A 9,955-nucleotide genomic window follows, 5' to 3' on the forward strand; every position below is an offset into this window, starting at 1 on the left:
TTTTTTTCTCTCAAAGTAAATTAAATCTTTCAAAAAAGAGAAAAAGATACAAGGGTTTCTCAACTTAAGAATAGAAGCAGTGGGAGTAGCCTTATGCTTAACTCATTAAAAGTGTAGTGTGTAAAAAAAAAAAAAATTTTACTCAAACTTGAGCTTGATAAAACTGTTAACAATTTATTAAGTACTAGGGTGACTGACTGGCACAGTCCGTAGAACATGCGACTCTCCACATCTGGATCATCAGTTCAAGCCCCACATTAGGCATGGAGCCTACCTTAAAAAAAAAAAAAAAAAAAGAATTTATTAATTACTTACTGTGTATTTCACACTAAGTTATATATTGCAGTTTGTTACAAAATCTCACCTAGCTAGGTCCAAGTGTACTTATGCCCATTTTAAACCAAAACAACTGAGGGTCAAAGAAATTTGCTCAAGTCTCTAAATAACAAAATTGGAAATCTAACCTGGGTAATTTGACTGCCAAGTTTATAACCTTAATCTTAAAGTTACACAGCCTCTCTTTGACAGTTTATTTTGCATTTGTTGGGTGCAGTGCTTTATACTTTCCAATGAGATAAATCTTCATAAGTGTGCTATTCAAAAGCGTTTCATTCTTCCATATTTTCTTACTTTACTTGTTCTCTTACTATTTTTAGTACTTGTTCTATTAGTGTTAAGATCTCCCTTTATGATAGAGACCTCATGATTTCCTCTGTGGTTGTACGAGTCTTTGCTTTGCATGTGTTTAGATTAGGTACAAGTAAGTTGGACAAATTGTCTTTTACCCTAATGAAATAAATGTCTCATACTATTTTTTTGGCTAGTAAAACTTACCTGCTGTTAGTGTATCTATGCCAGCAAAGATTTGTGTCTACCAATAGTATATCTTTTAAATTTCAGCCTTTAGTTTCACCCGTAATTTTAGCCAATATTGAACCATTTGGGAGTTGTTTGGTTTTTTTTTTTTAATTTCTGTTGGAAGATCAGAAATATTTAGGGCCATCTGGGTGGCTCAATCAGTTAATAGTCTGCCTTCAGCTCAGGTCGTAGTCCCAAGTCTCACATCAGGCTCCCTCTTTACTGGGGAGCCTTTCTTCCCTCTCTACCTCTGCCCTTCTCCACTGCCTGTTTGTCTCTCTTTCTCTGCCTCCCCTCCCCGAAAATAAGTAAAAAAAAAAAAATTTAAGATTTTATTTACTTATTTGACAGAGATCACAAATGGGGTAAGGGTAGAGGGAGAAGCAGACTCAGCCACTGAGTAGAGAGCCTGATGCAGGACTCCATCCCAAGACCCTGAGATTATGACCTGAGTCAAAGGCAGACCTCACCAACTGAGCCACCCAGATGCCTAGGTAAAATTTTTTTTTAAAAAAGAAGTATTTACATTTGTGTTCCTGTAAGATACTATGAACTGGTTTCTTCAGCCAAACTAGGATGTATAGTCTTATACTATGTCATTGGTCCTTTACCAACAAAGAAGTTAGAGACAGACTATAGATCATAAACTCTGTATTTGACATAAGAATTGTCCTATAGGAGCACCTGGGTGGCTTAGTGGGTTAAAGCCTCTGCCTTCAGCTCAGGTCATGATCTCAGGGTCCTGGGATCGAGCCCCACATCGGGCTCTCTGCTCAGCGGGGAGCCTGCTTCCTCCTCCTCTCTCTGCCTGCCTCTCTGCCTACTTGTGATCTCTGTCTGTCAAATAAATAAATCTTTAAAAAAAAAAAAAGAATTGTCCTATAATAGGGTCATTGCAAGAATTCAGCTTTTCCTATAATCTTCCTGGAAATTTAGTGTGGTTGAACATTGAACATCAAGGTTTGAATTATGTGGGTCCAGTTAACATGGATTTTTTACAATAAGTACTATAAAACTTTTATTTTCCTCAAAATTAATATTTTTCTTTAGCTGACTTTATTCTAAAAAATACAATATATAACACATGCACAAAGTATGTATTAACTGACTGTTATCACTAAGGCTTCCAGTCAGCAGTAGACTATTAGGGAAGTTTTGGACGAGTCAGAAATTACATGCGGATTTTGGCTGCACAGGTATCAGCACCCCTAAACCCTGCATTGTTCAAAGGCCAACTTTAATTCTTCTAAATTTAATTTTGTATAAAATATTTCTTTTCACATAATTGGTTTTTTGGTAAGTAGGCTCCATACCCAATGTGGAGCCCAATGTGAGGCTTGAACTTACGATCCTGAGATTTAAGATTTGAACTCAATTAAGACCCAAGCTGAGATCAAGAGTCAGATGCTGAGCCAACAGAGCTACCCAGGTGCCCCTGTGTAAAATATATCCGTGTGAAAAACTCATGCAACTGAAGTATGAGGAGTAAAAGGTCCATTGCTCATCCTATGATCATTTATAGCCATGGAAGGATCTAAATCTTTAAAAAACTGGGGTGGTTTAGAGGAAGGTGGTGGTTTCAACGGATAAACAGATGGTTGTAACTAGCTTTTCTTGTCAGTTCTTCCTTAGTACTTCCTCACTGAAAAAAATGTGAATAACAGAAATAGTTCTTCAGATTTGGCCTGATTCTAATGTGTACAAACCAACTTTTAGTTCTCATATAGGTGACAAAAGTCACTAGAAAGGCCCAAAAGAAAGGAGAAGTTAATAAAGAACTACAAGAAATTTTAAGAAATAAATGGGAAAAAGTAACAAATGAAAGATATTACTACTGGTAGTGGTAGCAATGGTGATAATTATTGGGATTCTAAGTATGCAAGATAAAGTTTCACTAAGGGAACCTCTCTATTATGCTATTTAAATGTTACAAACGTAAAGTGCTGTAGGTTTTATTTCTTAAGAGTAGAAATAGCAAAAGTGAAAAGATAGTCTCATTGATGTTTCTCATGCCACACTCAGGAATGGCAGTTTTTTTTTTTTTTTAAGATTTGTTGGAGAGAGAGAGACAGAGTGATAACAGCATGAGCAGGGGAAGAGGCAGAGGGAGAGGGAGAAACAGACGCCCTGCTGAGCAGGGAGCCCAACATGGGGCTTGATCCCAGGACCCTGCGATCATGATCTAAGACAAGGCAGAACTTAACTGAGCCACCTAGGTGCCCCTTCTTTTTTTTTTTTTAAATGTCAAATATCTCATTGTATGGACATACATTACATTTATCCATTTGCCAGTTGATGGACATTTATATTGCTTCCACCTTTGACTGTTAGGAATAAAACTGTAAACATTCATGTACTGATTTTTAAGTAGACATATGTTTCTATATGGGTATATACCTAGGAGTGGAACTGCTTGGTCATAGTACAACTATATTTAATCATTTAAGAAACTGCCATGTTCTTTTTCCAAAGTTGCCACACCATTTGACATTTCTGCCAGCAGTGTTTAGGAATTTTCTCTTCCCTGTCCTCACCACACTTGTTACTTTTTTATTCTACTGACCCTACTGTGTATGAAGTATATTATGGTTCTGACTTGTATTTTCCTTCATATGACTAATGATTTTGAGCATCTTTTTTTTTTTTTTAAGATTTTATTTATTTGACAGACAGACACAAGTAGGCAGAGAGAGAGGAGGAAGCAGGCTCCCTGCCGAGCAGAGAGCCGGATGCAGGGCTGGATCCCAGGACCCTGGGATCATGACCTGAGCTGAAGGCAGAGGCTTTAACCCACTGAGCCACCCAGGAGCCCCAATATTGAGCATCTTTTTATGTGCTTATTGGTGATTTGTATTGCTGGGGAAAATGTCTGCTTAGATCATTTGCTATTTTTTTTAAAGCTTTTATTTATTTATTTGACAGAGAGAGATCACAAGTAGGCAGAGAGGCAGGCAGAGAGAGAGGGAGAGGGAAGCAGGCTCCCTGCCGAGCTGAGAGCCCGATGTGGGACTCGATCCCAGGACCCTGAGACCATGACCCAAGCCGAAGGCAGCAGCTTAACCCACTGAGCCACCCAGGCGCCTCTGCTAATTTTTTTAATTGATTAAGTTGTTGAGTTCTACGGGTTCTTTTTATATTCTGACTACATTATCAGATATTATATACATATATTCTCTTTTATGAGTTGAGTTTCATTTTCTTGATAGTGTCTTTTGAAGCACAAAAGTTCTTTTTCTACTTGTAAAGGTCTCTTTGGCTTTTATAGTTTCATTATAATGTATGTGGTAAGAATCTCTGCATTTATTGATTCAGTCTTCTTTTTTTTTTTTGGTGTGTTGATTCATGCAATTAGTCAAATTTGGGGGCTATTTCAGCCATACTTCTAAAGATATTTTTTCCTTTTCTCCTCCTTTCTTCCCTTTTTTTTTTTTTTTTTTCCTAAGAATGTTATTTATTTGGGGCACCTGGGTGGCTCAGTGGGTTGAGCCTCTGCCTTCAGCTGGGGTCATGATACCAGGGTCCTGGGATCGGGCCCCACGTCGAGCTCTCTGCTCAGCAGGGAGCCTGCCTCCTCCCCACCCCCACCTGTCTCTCTGCCTACTTGTGATCTCTGTCAAATAAATAAGTAAAATTCTTTTTTTTTTTTTTAATTTTATTTATTTATTTGAGAGAGGGAGAGTGAGAACACAAGCAGAGGGAACATCAGGCAGAATATAAGGAGAAGCAGGCTTTCCACTAAGTAGGGAGCCCAATGCAGGGCTTAGCCCCAGGACCCCGGGATCATGACCTGAGCTGAAGGCAGATGCTTAATGACTGAGCCTCTCAGGCACCCCTCTTTCCTTCTATTACATGTAATTTATGAGGTTGACATGGGGTTTTTTTGTTTTGGTTTAAGATTTTATTTATATATTTGACAGAGAGAGGTCAGAGAGAGAGGGGAATCAGGCTCCCTGCCGAGCAGAGAGCCTGATTTGGGGCTCAATCCCAGGACCCTGAGATCATGACCTGAGCTGAAAGCAGAGGATTAACCCACTGAGCCACCCAGGTGTCCCTATCTGGTTGATGTTTTTCATAGGTTTCTTAGGTATACGTTTATTAATTTTTTTCTTCTGAGACTGGATAATTTCAATTGGTTCATCCTACAATTTGGTTACTCTTCTGTTGAATTCTCTAATTTTTCACTTTAGTTAATATGCTTTTTTCTTCTGTTAGATTATTTTTTATAACAGTTTTTACACTTACAGCAAAATTGAAAAGAAGGTGTGGGGATTTTCCATATTCCTCTGATGTACACAGTTACATACCCTTTTCTATTACCAAAATCTCTGCACTGGAATGATATTTTTGTTACAATTGGTGAACCCACCTTGACACATCATTATCAACCAAAGTCTATGTTTTACACCAGAATTCACCCTTGGTTGTGCATTCTATGAGTTTTACAAAATATAATGACCTGTGTCCATCATTAGTAGTATCAGAGCATGGGGCTTGAACTCAATACCCTAACATCAAGAGTTATATGCTCTACATGCCTGCTTCCATGGCTTTTCATGACTTGATTGTGTATTTCACTTTAGCACTGAATGATATTCCATTGTCTGGTTGGACCACAGTTTATTTATCCTTTCACTTACTGGAAACATTTTGTTTGCTTTCCAGTTTTGGCAATTATAATAAAGTTGCTATGCACATTCGCATGCATGTTTTAACGTAAATAAGTTTCAGGTTATTTGCGGTAGTACTAAGGAACACAGTTGAAGGATTGTTTGGTAAGAGTGTATGTTAGTTTTATAAGAACCTGCCAAGCTGTCTAGCAAAGTGACTGCACTATTATTTTGCATTCCCATCAGCCGTGAATGAAACCTCTGTTGCTCACCGAAATTTAGTGTTGGCAGTCTTCTGGACCTAGATAGATTAACAAACTGATAGAGCGATTTTTTTTTTTTTTTAAATAGGGTCTTGTCTAGTGTGGGGCCCAGGGTTTGAACTCACAACCATGAGCTGAAATCGAAAGTCAGACACCTAACCAACTGAGCCACCCAGGCAACCCATTTCCTTTATTTTTTATTTGCATTTCTCCAATGATCTATGATGTGGATTATCTTCTCACATATTATTTACCTACGGTATATCTTTTTGGTAAGAAGTCTACTTAGGTCTTTCACCTGTTTTTTAATCAATTTTTAAATAATTCTTAAGGCTTTTTTTAAAGATTGTATTTATTTCTTTTAGAGAGAAGGAGCACAAGCAGGGAGTGGGGATGGAGGGAGAGAGAATCTTAAGTAGGCTTCATGCCAAGCACAAAGCCCTATGTGGAGCTTGATCTCATAACCTGAGCCGAGTAGAAATCAAGAGTCGGATAATCAACCAATTGATCCATCCAGGGGCTCCTTACTTGTAAATTTTAAATGTTTCTTTGTGTATTTTGGATAATAGTATTTTTCATATATGTCTTTTGGAAATATTTTCTTTCATCCATGGCTTGTCTTTAGTTCTTTTGATACGGTTTTTAAAGTCTGACCTATGGGGCCCCTGGGTGGCTCAGTGGGTTAAAGCCTCTGCTTTCGGCTCAGGTCATGATCCCAGGGTCCTAGGATCGAGCCCCGCATCGGGTTCTCTGCTCAGCAAGGAGTCTGCTTTCCTTCCTCTCTCTCTGCCTGCCTCTCTGCCTACCTGTGATCTCTGTCAAATAAAAAAAATAAAAAAATAAAAATTTAAAGTCTGGCCTATCAATTCTTTCATAAGTCATGGCATATATAAAAGACATCATCACCCAGGATCTTCTAGTTTTTCTCTTATCTTAAACAAGTTAATAGATTTTCATTTTATATTTTGGTTTGTGACCCATATTTTAGTTAATTTCTGTGCTAAGTAAAAGGCCTGTGTCTATTTTTTGTTGTTTTTGTATGTGGATGCACCATTGTTGCAACACCATTTGTTGAATATTATCTTTCCTCCATTGTGTTATTTGCTTCCTTGTCAAAAGATGAATTGACCCAAATGAATGAGTCTATTTCTGGACTCTATTCTGTTTCATTGATCTATTTGTCTATTCTTTAACAGATATCACACAGTTATGATTCTTGTAGTATTATAGTAAGTCCTGAAGCTTGATAATGTCAGTTTTTTGATTGTCTTTTTATACACTCTTCACCTTTAAAATGTTTGTTTATTCTTATTTGTTCTTTTTATAATGTTTTCTAAATGGTGAGGGTCCATGCTCCCTGCATTTCTTAAGTTCTTTGTTCATGATTTTCTATAATTATTTCAACACTTTTAACACATTGGATTAAAAGTCTTCATCCAGTAATTCCAATATTCTGTTCTTGTCCACACATAATTTCCACTAATTTATGCTTTTTGTTCTTTATTGTTTCTTAGCATGCCTTGTATTTTCTTTGTTGAAAACTGGATATTTTGAACATTGTAATGTGGTAATCTGAAAATCAGTTTTTTCCTTCTCCCTAGTTTGTTATTTTTTGTTACTATACTTTATACAGTGACTTTTTAATACTATTTTAAAGACTATATATATTTTTTTGTATAGTTCCTGAATGTTTATTTTTTGCCTTTATAATGATTTGACTGCAACTTCCTTAAATACCTGGAATCTAATGAATGAATGAAATGGACAATAAAATGAACAAAAAGAAAATATTCTCCCAGATTTGTAGTTTGGCTCTGTTTTGGACTACTTTTTCAACAGTCAGCAACCTATATAAACTAAATCTTAGCCTTCCTCCTTATTTGTGCTAAATCTGAAGATTAAAACAGAAATGAAAGCCTGCGGACTTCTGGTTCCTTTATGAACATACTCATGGATTATTTTTTAAGATTTTATTTATTTATTTGACAGAGAGGGAGATGGCTGGCAAGAGAGGGATAACAAGCAGGGGGAGTGGGAGTGAGAGGAAGAGGCTTCCTTGGAGCAGAGAGCCCAATGAGAGGCTAGATCCCAGGACCCTTGGATCATGACCCAAACTGAAGGCAGGCGCCTAACGACTGAGCCACCCAAGCACCTCTGGATTTCTTTTTGTATTAAGGAGCTTTCCAAAGCCCTATTCCTGAAATTAAACTCTTTCCCAGTTTTTCTTTCTAGGGTTTCACTATATCTATTAATTGTCCTGACTATAATCTTTTGTGTTTGGAAGGGAATCAGATCTTCACTTTACTTTCAGTGTTTTGGGGACAAAAAGATGTATGCATCCTTGTGTTTATTTCAGCACTATCTGTGATAGCCAAATTATGGAAAGAGCCCAAATGTCTTATCAACGATGATTGATAAATAAGTCGTATGTATACAAAACAGAAAATTACTCAGCTATACAATGAAATCTTGCCATTTGCAATAATGTGCATGGAGCTAGACAGCATTATGGTAAGCAAAATAGGTTAGAAATATAAATGCCATATGATTTCACTCATATGTGGAATTTAAGAAACAAAGGAACATGGGGAATAAAAAGCAAACCAAGAAACAGACTTTTTTTTTTTTTTTTTTTTTTTAACTTGACAGAGAGACAACACAAGCAAGCAGGGAGAGGAAGAAGACTACTGCTTAGCAGGGAGCCTGATTTGAGACTGGGTCCTAGGACCCTGAGATCATGATGACTTGGGCTGAAGACAGACGCTTAACCTATTGAGCACCCCAAAGAAACAGACTCTTAACTCTAGAGAACACACTGATGGGGATGAAAGAGTGCACTCGTGATGAGTAGTGAGTATTGTGTGGAAGTTTTGAATCACTATATAGTACACCAGAAACTAATATTGCAGTGCATGTTAAATATAATAGAATTAAAATTTTAAATTAGCATTCAAAGGATAAAAAAAGGAAAATATAGGCAATGTTTACCTTGGTAGCACATACACTGAAATTGTAATGATACAGAGAAACAGAGCATAGCCCCTGTACAAGGATGACACACAAAGTTGCAAAGCATTCCGTATTTTAAAGGAAGGAAGGGAAAGGGAAAAATAGGAAGTGTCTCTTGGACATCAGTCTGAAGAATATTTTTCTGAGTCTGTCTCCTAAGCCAAGGGTAACTAAACCAAAAATAAACAATTGGATCCACCTCAAAATAAAAAGCCTTTACACAGGAAAGACAACTTACTGAATGGGAGAAGGTATTTGTAAATAATGGCTCCAATAAAAGATTAGTAAGTAAAATGCATAAATAACTCTTATAATTCAACACTAATAAAAACAAATAATTCAATCAAAGAATGGGCAGAATGGACACTATCTCCAAAGAAGAACACATCCATATTACCAACAGACACTTAAAAATAATCTAAACATCACTCATCAGGGAAATAGAAGTCAAAACCTCAATAAGATACCAGTTTACACCTATCAGAATGACTAAAATTAACAGGACTAAGTGCTGCTGAGGATGTGGAGAAAGGGGAACCCTCCTATGCTGTTGATGGGAAAGCAAACTGGGACAGCCACTTTGGAAAACAGTATGGAGCTTCCTCAAAAAGTTAAAAACAGAACTACCATATGACCCAGCAATTGCACCGCTGAGTATTTACCAAAATAAAATAGTAACACTAATTCAAAATATATATGCACTCTATCTTTATTATTTATAATAGCAAAGTTATAAAAGTAACTGAGTGTTGATGGATAAAGAAGCTGTGATTTTTATATATTGAATATATATAAATATATACATGATATTACTCATATAAAAAAGAAAGATCTTGAGGCAACTCAGTGGGTTAAAGCCTCTGCCTTCAGCTTGGGTTAAGATCTTGGGGTCCTGGGATCAAGCCCCTCATTGGCCTCTCTGCTCCGCGGGGAGTCTGCTTCCTTTCTCTCTGACTGTCTCTCCACCTACCTGTGATCTCTGTCTGTCAAATAAATAAATAAAATCTTAAAAAAAAAAAAAGATCTTGCTATTTTTGACAAAATGGCTTGACCTAAAGGGCATCATGTTGACTGAAATAAGTCAGAAAAAAAACAAATACCACTGGATTTGATTTGTATGTGGAACCTAAAAAATAAATGAACAAGCAAAAAACAATAACAACTCATAAATACAGAATATAACAGAACACAGAAAATAAATACAGAAAGTAAACTAGT

Source organism: Enhydra lutris, unplaced genomic scaffold (assembly GCF_002288905.1).
Source record: "Enhydra lutris kenyoni isolate GAN:26980312 unplaced genomic scaffold, ASM228890v2 scaffoldscaffold130, whole genome shotgun sequence".
Classification (NCBI taxonomy): Eukaryota; Metazoa; Chordata; class Mammalia; order Carnivora; family Mustelidae; genus Enhydra; species Enhydra lutris.